This window comes from Anser anser (genome assembly GCF_964211835.1).
Source record: "Anser anser genome assembly, chromosome: 10".
Lineage (NCBI taxonomy): Eukaryota > Metazoa > Chordata > Aves > Anseriformes > Anatidae > Anser > Anser anser.
This window is the reverse complement of record NC_139730.1, coordinates 21035566-21052010: the sequence shown is the minus strand read 5'-3', so window position 1 is coordinate 21052010 and position 16445 is coordinate 21035566. Positions and strand designations below refer to the sequence as shown.

At 39.0% G+C, this 16445-nt stretch overlaps 1 protein-coding gene across 10 annotated transcripts in view; it reads right to left on the bottom strand.

Annotated features, from left to right (window-relative positions):
- Positions 1-16445, bottom strand: part of LOC310904863 (uncharacterized protein) — a 499219-nt gene that overhangs the window by 166997 nt on the left and 315777 nt on the right. Inside the window, exon 1 of one of the 10 annotated variants that reach the window (XR_014588648.1) lies at positions 14105-15767. The exons of 8 other annotated variants lie outside the window; for them this stretch is intronic. The gene's annotated coding sequence lies outside the window, so the exon portion shown is untranslated. Of the gene's footprint in view, positions 1-14104; positions 15768-16445 lie in introns of those variants that run through there. One more of the 10 variants, XR_014588649.1, reaches the window with a different exon arrangement.

Below are 16445 nucleotides of genomic sequence, written 5' to 3'. Positions count from 1 at the left end.
AAGTTTTCAAACATTTTACGTGCTGAGATCCAAATACAATTTGGATGAATAGGAATAGATTCACAATTTGTTTTCTTTCAGGCAAACAAAGAGCTAGATACTAATTCCATGAGAAAAGAAATACTTTTTCAAAAGCAAGAGACAGCAGCAATTAGAACAACGTGGATGTAGAGACATTCGTAAGAAAAAGGGAGAAAAGAAAATGCAATTAAACAGCATTCAAAAATCAAACAAGTTTGAATGTAGATGAATGTTCCTGTTTCCAACAACCTGGTGATGAGGAAAAAAACGTAGAAGGAAGGAAGAAAAAATTACTCAAACACATCTCCCAGCTTCTTAGCAGTTGGTCAATCTACATTCCTGGGTACTTGCAGTGTTTGGAGACCAAAAGCCTACCACTCGGGAATGCCAGCTTCATGCAGTGATTTTTCCTTCTCCAGTCACGTAATTTCTAAATGAGTTCATTAGGAAACCTGATTTGTACCCATTCCAACCATCAAGGTCTTTATGTTGATTTGGAACTAGAAAGAGCAAGATCAGTACAAATGATTTTTGAAAGATATAACTCAAGGAAAGGGCATCAAACGTTCTGAAAATTTGATTAAATTCTAATGGGAGAAGGAAGTTCTTTCCTCTGATATTTTCACAGCCTTATGTGAAACTTGGTCTTCTTGGAATATCCAGGTAGCATGTCAAGTCTTTCCAGGTATCCTCTGACTGCATTACTACAGAGAAAATAGTAAATCTCAACAAAGCAATTATCTAGTCACTGCTTTAGGAGAAGTTATCCTAATTTCAGAGGAACACTGTTTCATGGAAGTTGTCGTTCATTTCCACTCTGATAGATCTCCTACAGAAGTTATTAAATACATAAATTCTGTATATTATAATCACTTTGACCCCGTGATACCTTTTCCTTCACTAGATTTAAAATAATGTGCAGGAACTTTATGAACAATGGTTCCTTGAAGCAAACTGAATTTGCAATCGCGTTAGAAATTTAAAAAAAATCAAAGTTATCCAATTCAGGGGAAAAAAGGCATAGGTGATTTAGGCAGTTGTCAAATACCACACATCATTTAAAAATAAGCAAATAAACCCACTAGTGTATATATGCACCACGTGAAAGGAGCGGAGCCTGGAGCACAGCCTAGAAACCATTAACAGTTTTTACAAGCAGTATTTTTCATTCCGTGGTCCATCCCTTGATTAGAAAGGTCTCTTTACACCTGGAAGATGAGACTGACTTTTCATGCTCTATTCCACTTCTGAGATCTTTTGTTATTATCTTACCAAAAAAAATATCATCTGTGCACTGACTTTGAAGCTTGCAAATAAAGATGACTGTCACCTGTGAAACATTAAACTCTCAGCTGCTTCACATGGTTGCAAAGGAGTAGGCAGGTGGCTGTGATAGGTCTGAAACAGAAGGTGTCAAGAACACTAGAATGCATAGTGCCATGCTTGACAGAGGGCAGCAGGAGATATCTAAGGTGTCCAGATTCTGGAAGAATTAGTTGTACCTTCTTGTTATCTGCTGAACTTTGGAAATATCACTGAACACAGAAAATCCAGCGAAGACAAGAGACCCCCCACTATTTTACTTCAGTTGAGACAGAAGTAAGAACATGTTATTTAATGAAAAATACTTGAAATGTTATACCTGTGGCTGTGGTGTGGGGAGAGTGCGAGGGAAGGACAAAGCAAATGTTAATTGCAAGAGATTGTAACTGAACTTTATCTTTCGCTAAAATCTTAAAGTGAGTCAAAGTTTTCTGACATGGTCCCTATACACACACCAAGCAGCTTGATCCTCAGCTCACGCAGAGGAGGATCACTGGCACTGCAACATTTGCTTCTCATAAGGAGCTAGACTAGTTGCAGTGCATTTACAGAAAGACAGTGAGAAAATTAGAGATTGAAAACAAAAAATCACACCCAGGTGATAGGAGAGAGGAATGCCAGTGCTGCCTCCCTTTGAGTGGAATGTATTTTTCAAACAGACTTGGCTGAGTTTAGAGGTCCACTGAAGTTATAGCCTCAGCTGTGGCATAGTGTGAGAGCACTCCTCTTATTCCTGAACCCACTCACCCAGTGAATGCAAAGTTGGACTTAAGAGATGAGTAGTGCAAGTTGCAGGCATTTCAGCTGAGGTGAGAGCAACTGAGTACACCCAGCCCTCGGGATATGAGACTGCATACCTTGGGGGGTTGCCTGAAATCCCGCTTTAGTGCAAGTGCTCATACAGTCATTCATTGGAGGTATAATTTTACATCTAAATTTAATATTCTTACTGAAGTGATATTTTACACTTCTAAAGTGATTTTTCCTAATCTCACTGGAGGGAGGATAATGAAAAAAAGTCAGCAACAATTGCAGGTTTTTTTTTTTACTTTTTTTAAAAAAAACAGCAAGGGACAACAACAAGAAAACACAGCCTACACAACTTAAACTTATCACCTTCGGAAATCAATTGAGATTCGAAGCTATAAAAAAGGAGAAAAAAATATCCTGAAATCTTTCATGATAAAGTTTTTCATTCCCTACAAGACCGATCCATTTTAAACCTGCTGATGATTTGAGGAAGGGCTGGTGTCATGGTTAGCTGGGGTTATAGCTTTGGCTGCCCAGAAGAGACCTGGAAAAAAAACTGTTTAGTGCAAAACAGATTAGCAATGTGCAAGTAGGATGCAGAAAGAGCGCAGAAATATGGCAAGAAAGAGTGAATAAAACTTTCAAATTAAGAAAAGATTTGACACTCAGCTTGAATCTGCTACTGCAAACATCCCCCATGCCTTTCCCTTGGGAGATTCCACTAGGGAGGGTGTCATTTTTAATTTCTTCAGCCAAATCCCGTTACTCAGCAGTTATCATGTTTTGAGCCCTCCCCAGGAGATGGGGGAACAGGCATTTCACACTATTGGTGCAATCCATTTCTGGGCAGACTTGCCAGCCACTGTGGTTTCTGGGATTCATGCCAGCAGGGATAAGTCTGCTTGTCAGTATAAATCCTGTGTATACATAGGCCATAAACTTGTGCCAGATTTATTTATTTATTTATTTTGGTTTGCCCTTCCATTCCAATTCAACGAAGTTCTTCCATTAGCTAGAATTTTTTACTTTTTACATTGAATTGCCCTTGGAAACCACAAGGGTTTATAACTTCAGGGAAAGAGGAAGAAAAATACAGTGTACTAGAACTAGTTTTGCAGACTCTGAACTTCAACAAGGGTTCAGGTGGTTTGAAAAAAACCCAAACTCCACAGGAATCCCTCAGTCCTACTCAGAGTGCATACCTGGCAGATGTTACCCTCACCTGGTGCAATTTTTCTTTCCTAAATTTTTCCAGAGAACCAGAGTCAGGATTTTTTTTGGTGCCAAAAGCTGGGTTTTGTACTTGCCACCCACACAGAAGAATCTGTTTGCATATGGTATTTACACCACTTTTGTGTGACATATGTTTGTGTGTCTGACTCCCAGAATGGGAAGTCTCAGGCAATGGGTAGGAGGAACAGCAGGCCAAAGCCTTCTGCTTTTTGAGTGGAAGAGTTATGAAGCTCCAAATGCTTTCATTTTTGTTTTTCTGAAGAAAAGGATAAACAAGGGTAAAGTGCAAAGAGGGAAGAGGCAGTGGTGAGTAGGATTTCATATCTATTGTGCGCATACACAAGAACGTGTGTGTACACACACGCATAGCCATACATACACACTCCCATCTTATTCATAAGAGGTCAGTCACAAGAACTCAATATTTCTCCGAGTCCCAAATGTTACAGAGGTATGAATACAAGAAAAAAATTTCCAGACTAAATTTCCAAACTAGAGACAGTTCAGAGCCATATTTACCACTGATTGCAGTAAACTCCTCTCTGCCTTCTCATAGCCTTTTTAATGGCAGCATATTTTTATTTTTTAATTCCAATACAATGCAGGGGGAAGATGAATAGGGACATATATACATTTCACAGAAAATTAACAGCCTATTTTTTCAAAGAAAACAGTTAACTAATTTTATGAGTAGCTTCAAATAAATGCAACCATGGTCGTTTCATTCCATTTGTTAAAAGAAAATTTAAGTGTTACTGAAGATGGCTTACACAGTGCACCACTCTGTCTGAGTGCTCCTGGCCTATGGCACAGTTCATAAGCACATATATGCATCTTTAATATTATTATCCTGAAGCACTCTTGTAGCATGACTATTAGTATCGGCAAAGCTAAACAGCGTGTTTACAGGGTGATCGGAGGAACTAACTGCACTCTGCCCTCCAAACCAACCAAAGCTAAAGGAAATCCATCAGATCTACACACCTTTCTCCTGATCCTTCTGTGCCTTATATTGCCACCTATGCTGTGGTGATAACCACATTTGATTGCAGGCCTATAATGGTAAATAATTACTGTGATGCCCACAAAACTAATGTGGAGTGGGCATGAGTTTTTGAGTAAGATGACTTTAAGCCATTTTGTCTCATATAAGTTCCAACCAAAATTACCATCAAAAGACTGAAACTTGTGAAACAGAAGCACTGGCTATGTTGTAAGACTTCTGCTATTAACTACCAAAGCGGAAATGTAGTTGTATTAAGTGTCCTGAGGTCAGCATTGAAAAGCTTCAGAAAACATTTGTGAGAGCAGAAAAGTGTGTGTTGCAAATCAGTTGTGATGGGAAAGCTTCCCACCACCTCCCTGCAAATCATCAGCAAGGCAGTAGGGCAGCAGAGGAGGAGGAGAAGCAATCAAGTCCTTGGTATATACCAGTGATAAGAACATTTATGAAGTGAGCATTATTTCCTTCCTCGCCACCTGCACCATGAACATCAGAGAGGCATGTGATAAGCCAGGCCCCCAGAAGAACTGCCTGTCACTTGCCACAACCTAATATTTCAGAAATATTTGAAGGGGAAAAAGCATACAGTGGGAACTGCCTAGGAATCAATATGGAGTAAATGGATTCCAACTCAGCTCTCGCTCTGCACAGTGTTTGGTCTAGGATGTTTGTGTGGCTGATCTGTGCCACTTGTGTCAAGATAGCATTATTCATTAAAGCTAAACAGAACAAATTCTTCCCACTGTTGTCCCCAAGGCTGTTCTACACAGAGTCTATTTTGTGGAGTAAAAGGGAAAGTGGAAAATTTCAGAACAAGGCCAGGGTACGCATCTATGCAGGCTTGGCATTGACATAACTGAAAAAGCTGAGGAAGGTGATTCTAAGAATAGGAAGAAAGATGTTGGGAGACATGAGAAGTAATTTCAAGCAGGCAGGTGAGGTGGTGTCCTTGATAAGTCAAGCCAAAGAGAAGAGGACTGAGCAGCAACCCCGCTTCATGACCTGGACAGCAAATTGTGGCAGCCAGGTGGAGACCCAGTAATCTTCACAAACTTGCTCCACCATTTCTTTCCCAGCTCACCAACACATTAATTCTCCTTTCCCAAGTTACCCACTTCCCAAATTCTCTGAACCCACTCTTATCTTTCCACAGCTCTCCTAGTACTGCATGTCTTTTTGCCTGAAAAAAGACAATCCCCACAGCAATGTATTCTGCTTATGAGAGTAGATAAACAAATCTGATGGCAGGCACTAGGACTGCAAATCCAAGAAACAGATTTGTGCTAGGCCTGTTTGCATATTCTGTATGTTTTTCATTTTCACTTTCCAGTAACAGCAACAAACCTCCACGTCAAGATGAATAGAGCTATTTCCCCTTAAAATATCAGAACATCCACATCTTATTTCTGGTCAGAGCATCAGCTGGACAAGTGTCTGAGATTATTCCCCTTTCTGTCACATCACCACAGTTAACTAGGGGACTTCCACAACCTGTCACCTCTGTGTGTGGCTGAAAGTAGAACTAACAGTATGAGGATAGGAGTGGGATTCAGCAGCTGGAATTAAACATGACATAAAATCTAAAATGAGACAAATTTATAAATTACCTGTCCACTTTCTGTCATTCTACTTGTTTTCATCAGGTTATGACAGCCTGACTCCTTTGTCTGCAGAATTTTTCACATTAGAACTATTCAGCACAGAAGTATGAGTAGATAAACACCTTACTCAATACATTTTTTTTTTTAATTTCATTTCTGCTGCCTCAAATCTATTGCACTAGGAGATGTAAATACTGGAAGGATATATAACTAAGTAGATAGCTGCCTTGTGATCAATCCTTTTGGACATTTCTTTCCAGCCTTAAAAACGGTATAACCACATCTCATTTAGTGGGGATACAAAGCCTGTGCCAAACTTATCTTGGAGTCATTCCCCAAATGGCATGGATAGTGTGGTCCCACTGGGTAAGGCTAGAAGCTCTAAGCTGGCTCTGCCACCAATCTGTTGATTAGGATGCACAAACCTGCTTTCAAGTCATAGAATATTCCATCTCCTCTTCTGTTGCTTATCTAGAAGCTGAAGGTTCTGCTGCCTACACATTATGTTATCCCACTACAACGCAATCTCTGACACCCACAAGAAAACCATTTTGTACTGTAGCTTCTCTACAGTCAGAAATAAGCAGTGGAAGATTATATTGTTTTGAGTGTTTCGGTCACCAGAGCATCTTCCAGTAAACAACAGTTCCATGGACTGACTAGTGAAGTCTGTGCACCTTAGAACAGCATCAAAATTTTTCTACTGTTGCACAGATCATGGACTGGAGAACATCGCAGGCATTTAGAGACAATTTCACCATTATCTCTAAATCAATCTATTTTATAGTTTAAAATCTATTCAATTATGCATTTTTTTTCTATCCAGCTGTAGTGAGATTGGGTTTATGCCATTATCATTCTTAGATTTGCACGCTCTCCATTTGCAAGTGAGCATTCCACATGAGTGGGAGGTATGTTAGGTGGGGCGAGGACAATATCTTTCTTTCTATTCCAGAGCTTGCCAACAGAAGCATATGTAGGCTGGGTGGATTCCAAAAGTCTCTCAAGCATATGGAACACCAGTTTACAGTGTGCTCAGACCTCCCGCTCGATTTGGTATGTTGGCAGAGCTCCCACCACAAGCACCTCATTTCACAGTCAAAATTCTTTCTGCCATTATGGCTATCAGTCAAAGCAGCCATAACTAGCATGTAATATCACAAACATTTTTGTTCTATGATTAGCGATGCAGGGAGTTATATACATCCACGTTTAAACTACAAAGTATAGGGGAGGAGTGCTGCTGCTACTTTTTATTTTATGGTAGTGCTGACAGCATTAACTTCAACTTTGCAAGCATAAATGAATCCAAGAGGTACGCATGTGCATGAAGCTCACTTCAGACAGGTGCTGGACCTTTGGACGTGAACTGCAATGTGATCAGTTTGAAAACTTTTAATAAATGAAGCTAAACAGTTCTCAATGACACCAAACTTGGAAAAGGAAAATGCACAATTGGCAGATTGGTACACTCTCCAATCTGTCTGTAAACTGTCATCCAGCATTTAAAGTGGAGTCTGTATATTACATGTACTGAGGTGACCTTGAAGTCACTCAGCAGTAGATGGGCATTAGCCAATGCTACACTATGAGGTGGGGGCATTCATACTTCAATCTCATTTTTCCCAATAGTCTTTTCTTCCTATGACTGTTCACTCTTTTGACAGCTCCCAGAATGTAATGTTGAAAATATCACTTCAGGGTTGAATTTCATCCCATAATTTCAACTCTGCACAGTGAAGTCCCTATCTGCAGATACTGCCAATTAGCATTCCTGCGTGAAATCAGACAGACAGTGTTGATGTACTCCAAATGAGAAACCGCAGCAATCTTCCTCACAGAGTTCATATGCTGAAGAATAGCCCATTAGGTTTAAAGAAAGAATATCTTTAAAGAATCAAAGTAGTGTCAATTGCACTAATAATTTTTTTTTTCTTACGAATTCTTCATACTGTAGCCTGCTACAGCTAAGAAAGAGCATCAGCTGGTACTGGGGCTGCATCTGGGCTGGTTCTGCTATTATGGCCCTCATTTGTGTTACAGAAGGCATCCTGGAGTTTGTTTTTTGAAAGACTGAAACTGTTTTCACAGCTGAAGTTACAGCAACTATTTAAAAGTAGGAAATGAAGAAAATCAACTTACTAGTTTCCCAAGGCTCAGGATTATACCCTTTTTGCTTTTCAAGGATTGTGGATATTTTTTAATTGGTTCCTATTTTCCTACAGCCTCTGGTTTTGCATAATTTTCCTCACTGTCTCATATATTTTGCCCTCTTCTGGCACTCCAAATATAGCAGTCCCAAACTTCTACCCTTTTTCCTTTGAATTATTCCACTGTAGAAGTTGCAAATGGCAAAGGTTTTATTTTCTGGATTAACTGAGGGAAACTATCAGACTGCTTTGGCCTTGGGTCTTGTGGCCACTAAAAGCTGTCTGGAGAAAGGGAATTCACTTGAAAATGACATAGATTGAAATAACCTGGACTCTTACATGGGTAACACTGCAGCATGTCTTTATCTTTTTGACTCATTTAGTTTCATTGCTACCCTCTGTCTCAGACTTCTCATGAAAGATTCTGAATTTTACTATTTCCTTCCTTCCCCTAATTACATCAAAATCCTGAGACTGTAAATGTTCAACTTTGCCTTCTATTACACTCGCTTTTTTTAAAATAAAAAAAAAAAGTACGGAAGGTTTTGGAAGTTCATGAATAAAATAGCACTTTGTACTCGCAAAGCTCTGCTCCTAAGAGGTTTACAAGATCTTTCAAAAACATTAATGAATTAAGACTTATTATAATACTGTGAGTGCTGAAGTGTGATACAGTCCTTCAGTTAGGAGATAACAGCTCGGAGAAATAGCTCACTATATTTTCCTATGTCTCTTTGGGCAAATCATTTAGTACCAGGCCCATAAAGATACGGAGGCTATTAATTCCCCATTGAAACTTGTGGTAAGTTAGACACTAAAATAGAAGCTCAGCTTTTAAAGACCTCTGTGGATCTCAGCTAGTTCATGTGTAAAATGAAAAAATGCAAAAAAGTTGTGGGTAATAGGAACATAAATACATGAATAAATGAGTAAGAGACATTCACAACGCAGGGCACACACAGGTTCCCACTGCCAAAAGCAAGGAAAAAACCCTATCCTACTCACGGAAGACAGAAGGAAAGCCAAGAGCAAGTGACTGGCCATCACAACAGAGGTTTGAAAAACCCATTACCCTGGAAAACACAGTCTCCTGCTTCGCTGTCAGGCTCTTATAAGGTGCAATATCTCTGTAACTAATGATCTCTTTTCTTCTTTTATGTTGTGAAAAATCAAGAAGTGAAAGTCATCCTTGCTGTCAGCACAAAAAGAATACATACCCCTCTTGCCTTTCGCCCAAACAGACTACCACCACTACTCAAAGACACTCTAGCTCTGCCCTGTGAACTGCTAACTGTTTCTATGGGAGGCAGTCTTCTCAGCCCCGTAAAGCAAGCCAAAAAATTAGATTTATGTATCTATATATGCCACCTATCCCATAATGTTTAGAGCTGCTGCAAAAAGAAAAAGGGGAGGGTGAAGGACCAATACAAGAAACACTTCTGACTGAGGTTTGATGGAATACCTTGCAGAGTCTGGGGCAACAGGATCATTTTATTACATTTTCCTTTTTTCATTATAATTGCCATTTCTGAAAACGAGCTGTGCTTGCTGCTCTCCAAGCTTCTATCACAGCGAGACATCCATGAACTATGGAAAACAGGCAATGCATCCAATACGAACAAAAGAAAATGAGCAGAAAATGGAAATGGTAATACTATGCGGGCGGTCAGTTTTGGCTGACGATGATGAGACGACAGTTTGTTTGAAATACTCTATTTTGTTATATTACAACAAAATTTGTTCTGTGTGTCCAACTGGAACTTTAATACCCCCAGCCCCCAAATTTGGTTATTTTTCTCTTTTACCTGCTGTACTTTGTTTTACGGATATTGCACATGATCATAATCAATACAGCCTGTGATGAGGTAGTAAAAAGCATATTTAAAAGCTTTGCTCATTATCAGATTTCACACAATACCGGTGACGCAAGGCTGCTACATTAGGTACTTGCACTGGTTTTATCTAGACAGGTTATATAGAAAGCACAAGGCACCTCTCAGTCTACAGTTTTCTTGTTTTACATTAAAGACTTGCATTTTGCTCTATTAGTGACCTAGCCTTTTTACTTAACACCAAACAATATGCTTTCAGAACGCTGAAATTAAAGCTTGAAGTTGTGTGAAAACCTTTAGCTCACGTTCCTATTCACACCTACAAACACACATCCCACTAGTTGCTAGAATTGGCACCATTCTTCATGGAGTTACTGGCTCTCTAGAGACAGAGAAAGTAGAAATTGCCTTTGCTGTCAGCTTTACATCCAAGGTTTGAAAACAGCAGAAATGTATGTAAATGTTAACTCATCTGGCCTTCTGCCCCAACCAACAGTAGCTCATCTGACTGAAAAAGTGTATTCTCTGAGATCACGGCAAAGCAAATTCTGACTCCACAGTGCCAAGGCACTACTAATAAACTAAAAAAAACACTGCCATTTAAATTCCTCTGTTCTTTAAGAACTAAGACATAAAAATACAAAACCACTCCATAACATTACATAGTAAATTACAGTAATGTTTGTGTAGTGAACTGCAATGCATTTGACAAACACTTTGATTTTCCAAGTGCCAGCAACCATGTTGCAGTCTCATTGCCTAAAGGCTTTCTAGGCCTTTTGTGTTCCATGGACTGTTTTTTTTTTTCCATTCCATGTTTGTACAGTTCTTGACACAGTGGGATCTAGTTGAGTAACAAGGGCTTGCAGGTGCTACTGCAAGACAAATAGCGAGTAATGATAAAGTGCATGCACAGATTAAAGTTATTGAACTTGTAAATAAAGTCTGTTCTGTACAGACTGTTCTGCATCAGAGCTAACCTGGGAGTCAATGTGTCACGAACAGTCCCACTGGAGCTTCTATATTTTATCTAATACAGCATCTTATCCTTCAGCCATGAGCAACCCTTCATCAGAGAAAACTCCCAAATAAGTTCAAACTTCTTTTGATTTTTTTTTTTAACGATCACATTATAATTACCATAATGCTCCCTAGTGCCTGCCATTTTGCACTCTAATGATACTACTGAAGTGATCAAAGGCACAAAGCTAAGTACACCCTCTGGGGAAAGGAATGTGTTTCCCAGCTTCCCGCACCACACCTTTTAGTCCCCTGTTGTCTTTTATTATTATTGAAGTCAGCCATTAGAACAGCTTATGCTGCTCTGAACATCATCTCTCTCATGGTGGTTATTTTTTTTTTAAACCATTCCGTAAAAAGTCAGAGAGCAAAAATTTATTACAAAACAAAAATGTTGCAACTCCCATCTTTCTAACACGTGCTTGTGTGGATGCCTGCATTTCCACCTACTTTTGAACAACAACCAAGTCATTTTCCTGAAGCTTCATAAAACGGCATACATCACATGCATGTGTGTACACATGTTGTGTTGATATAAAAACAAGGAATGGAAAGCAAACACATGCAGGGGCAGAGTGCTACGCGTTTCAATGTCAACAGACTGTATGAGATGGTCACTGAATCACTCCCTGTAATTTTAGTACTCTGCAAAGTGACATTAACAAATAATGACATCAAGATAAACCCCTCCCTTCTCACTGCAGTTAAATCACACAGAGAAGACAATCCAACTCATCAAAACTCATGAAGCTGTTGAGCTAAAGCAAGGGCCCTGTCCTCAACATACACAAATCAATATAGTTTCATCCATTTTAAGATGAGATGCATAAATTCACTCCAAAGAAATACAAACTGAACATGTTTCTCCTACAGTTTAACCAGTAAGTCTCAGCTGAAAGCTATCCTAATTGGGCTTACACACTATATTTACAGTTTAGCCTCAGCTTGGTATTTCATTCTAGAAGTAAAGAAACCTACACAACAATCTCATGGAAATCAGCAGCAAATATATTGGGACTGAGGCAATAGGGGAACTCTATCAAAGGAGGCAGGCAAAAAAACAACAAAAAAACTCAAGCAAAACCAAGAAAAACCCATACACACTTTCAAAAATCCCCACATAGTCACCATTCTTTGTGGATTAAGAAGTACTCAGCAGAGTCACCGTTTTATATGGGCATAGTCAATTGTATTCTGTCTAACACTCTGAAACTCTGAGTTGTAAAATGTAGGCAAATGTACTGCTCATATTCAATTAAAAAGGAATCTAAGGAGACTAGTTTTAAAGCACTAATTGTTTTCTCCTGTGAAAACCAGAGAATAGCTGAACAACAGATTATTGTACAACATCCTAACAAAGGTTCATAATGAAATTGAAAAGATTCATGTTTCATGTATGGGTCCAGTATGTCCTCATTTGTCAAACTGATCACCAAAGTCAATAGATCAGAAAAACTAGTAGAATCCCTGTAAAAATAAACTAAAAGCTGTAGTCCCTTTGACCCTAGGCACTTTGCATTACCAGAACCCCCAACAATAAATACAGGGAATGACAGCATTAAGTGAGCTTTGTAGCTTCCCTGTGTATGGACACTGCCCTGGCAATACGTAACAAGAAGACATTCAGCATCTGAGAGAAGAATTATTAGCTCAAAAGAAAGGCTAGAAAAAAATCAGACCAAACTGCACTTAAGCAGGATTAGGTAAGGAAGAGAACCCTAGGCACTTCACAATCATAGGCTCGTAACCTTCATTAATCACAAGAGCAGAAACACACAGCAGAAGATTGATTGTTTATGAAACCAAAGCTTGTCCAAAATGTTAAATAATACATAGCTGTAGCCCACTCAGTACCAAACCAGTACAAGATGCATATGATTCTATAGGCTATTTGTGAGAAGATAAAAGAAAATGATGTCCCACTGGAGACTTCTGAAAATTAACGAGGCTGGGAGTATTCCCATGGCTGAGAGGGTGTTTTTTTTTTTTTTTCCTTCTTAATTTTAGAAGATGGATTGCAAGTGTGCTTGAGCAAAACGCAGTTATTTTTATACTCCGCAGGCTTATATGCATTGGTGTGAGATGTAAACAGATAAGCCAGGCTGTAGCCATGAACCTCTAATCAAAATGGGACAATGTATTTTAACACTTGTGTGCATTTACATTGCATTATAAGTCTCAGCAGTATTTCACTGCAGGTCTTTGCTGCTGTTTCCCCTATTTCTATGTGATTCATTATAAAACCAATAAACTATCCAAACAAAACAAAAAATATAAAAGCAATTTTCTTTAGCATATGTTGTTTCACAGCAGCTTACAACCACCATTACTTTTCTACATTTTTTTCCCCCCCTTTGCTAACTGTGCCCCCTCCCTTTTTCCAGTGGTACTTTCAGTTAAACAGAAATCACCTGGGCTTCTTGATCTTCTGGTTGCTTCCTTATTTATGCATAACCATTGATAACATTTCTAAAACTCCAGAAGCACAGTTTCTTTGGTTTGTAAATACTCTGTGTGAATGTAGTCTTTGCAAATGATGCGTCAAAGTTGTTAAAGGACTTCAAGCATGGAAACAATAGATAAAATACAAGCAACGTTAAGATACTGCCTTCTCCTCCCCCCTACCTTACCAATATTCCTCACAGCTGACCGAAGAAATTCATTTTCTGTGGCACGTTCAACACTTCACTAGAGAAGGCCAGTAAGGATGTCAACCATTACATTGAAAGGAATCCACAGAAAAATTGACTGATACTCCAAAATCTCATTTTGCTTAAGCCATTCATCAACGATCAACTGATAACAACCGTTAATCATTACTGTTCTGTCCTAGAATTACACACTGCTTCAAACCAGACATTAAATCCACCTTCTAGTCAACAGATAATTTGAGGTCCTCTACTGAAGACGCACAGGATTAAAGCACACCATATGTAGCCAACATTTTCTAGAAGAGATTCAAAATAATAACTGTAGTGGCACTACAACACTAAACTTGAAAAACACAACATCAAAGCATGTTTATGTCCTTCAGAAAGTGACACGATCAATTGTAACTCATTGAATTGTTGCTGCCTGGTATGCTAAGTTTTCACTGGAATATTATGTAAGAACAGACAAACTTTTGCCCTGAACGTGAAGAATTTTACAGCAAGAAGTAAAAAGTCTTACCAAAAAGAAGCAGCAGTGAAGAAACCAGCCTTGTTAACAACACACTGAGAACCACAGGTGTTTCTCTCTGCCAAATTTAAAGTCACACCCAACGCATAAGGCATACTAGGTAAATTGTATCACTTTTGTTAATGATTCCAATTACATCAGCAATAGATCCTCCAGTGAGGAATTTCACTTTTAGGTAGCTTTTTAAAACTGGAGTTCATTGTTTGGGACTAGGGGTTTAAAAAACTTTTTTTAGGTTTAGAAACGTTTACAATGTGTTTCTATCCCAAGAGTGAAGCTACAAATTCCAGACTTGCCTCTAGCTACCTCCTTATGGATGTAAATTTACTACAAGACCTAGTAAGTTGCAGTCTCTGCAAGTATCTTGTTCGATCTTTTCTTGAGCTAATTGCTCCATAAGGCATGGAGGGAAAGGACTAGCCCTGCCTCACTACTCTGTGCTAGCCAGATGTAGATTGCAAAGCACCCCACAACACATGTCCCTGTATAGAATGCACGGAGAGTGAGCAAAAATGCAGTGGGAGGGCTGGGGAGCACATGGGCTTTGAATTCAAGAGCAGCAATGATTGTAGGCACCTGTGAAGATGACAGGACTATTACAGAGGCAGGTGCGGAGCCATTTTACCAAAATCTGCAAAACCACAAGACTTATTACCCAAGATATGTAGGCTTGTTTTCCCTCAAAAGTCACAAAGCACTGATAGAGTGGAAATTCTTTTTTTGTTTGTTTGTTTTTATAAGTACCATTTAAATGTCCTTGAGTATTCAACACATCTGGATGTAGCTAGCAGATATGGTACAAGATATGGTACCCAGGAGAAATCCATACATTTTTGGGATGAGAGTTGGAGGCCAAACAACTCAATCTGGGTAAGGACTCATAAAACAACACTGGAAACAGCTATTTATGCAATGGAATCTCATACAAAGAGCCTTGGAGAGACAATGTCTTTCTTCATGTAGAGACATGAGTTTTGGTCTTGTCTGCATGTCTTGATCTGAAGGCAGCTCTTTATTAGACTACACGTGGGCTACAGGCATCTGGACTAGGAAGTCAAAGGTAGCGGTAGCATCCCTTCTTTGTTACTGACAGCAAAACTAGCATTTTGTTTTACATGCACTCATGTACATAGTTTAGATGTACCACTGACTTTTTTTCCTCCATTGGCCATGGGGTCAAATCTAAAGGGAAAAGTTTGAAAGTTGGAGACGGATCATTCAATTAGAGTGGACAAGGACGAATGGAGTAAAAGTGACCTTCTTACTAACAATCCAAGGAATTGCCATATTTACTCAGTTCAGCAGAGCAAATGATGGCAAAAAGAGGACCAGATTCTCTGCCAGAGCACAGTAGCATCACTCCACTGACTACAATATACTTTAGCATAATAGCGGTGTAGCTGGACTCTAATGGATTGCAGCCATATTACATTACTAAGGATCTTTACCCAAGAGAAATTAAAACACTGAGTAATTTAACAGTACTAGTTTCATTTTACCCTGATTTTGCTGGGGTGTAAATGTCTTCAAACACACAATGCTGTTGACAACCAGTACAGTACATTTTGCAGTATTTACAGACTTATAAAATGCATCAGACATTAAGACAGGTGTGTTATACTGATAAATATGTTGACCAAAATTAAAGTGACACCAGTAATATACGTGAAAGCAGAAGAGCTACTTGCTGGGTTGGAAAAATAGCTGGAAAGGCAGAGGGGAATTACTGTGCAAGAGAGATGGCACAAGGCCAACTGTCTCTGGATAATAGCCTTCTAGGTACTTGCAGACTAAGTAGCTACTTGGAGGAGTAATACAGGCCTCCCTCCTCTCCCCAGCTACAACACCTGGCAAATAAGAACTCCAAACTCATCTGACTTTTCTGGTCTGTTTTGATCTAAGACACCTTCTCCCCAGATGTGGTCCAGTCAAACTGATACCTTATTTTGGATATAAGGGTGGATGGAAGAATCTTCTGTGGTCCATATGAAACATGGATATAAAATATTAAAAATATTATATAAAATATTTTGACTTAATGATATTTTTGTTGAGTTGTGTCAATTTTTTTGTTGAGTTGTGTCAATTTTTCAACAAAAACAAAACAACCAAATCCTAAAACACTTGTTTTAAAACATTTCAGCTTTTCCATATGCTAATCAATTCCTAGCCTAACGTATTGTCTGAATTTAACCTGAAACCAGAAGGAGTTTGATCTCCCCGATATTCCTCTGTCTATGAATTCATCAAGAAAAAGCAATCCGTTATATTTTGTTACCAAGACATTTAAAAGAGAGGAATGACACAGCATTCATAAAGATTGTATGCTGCG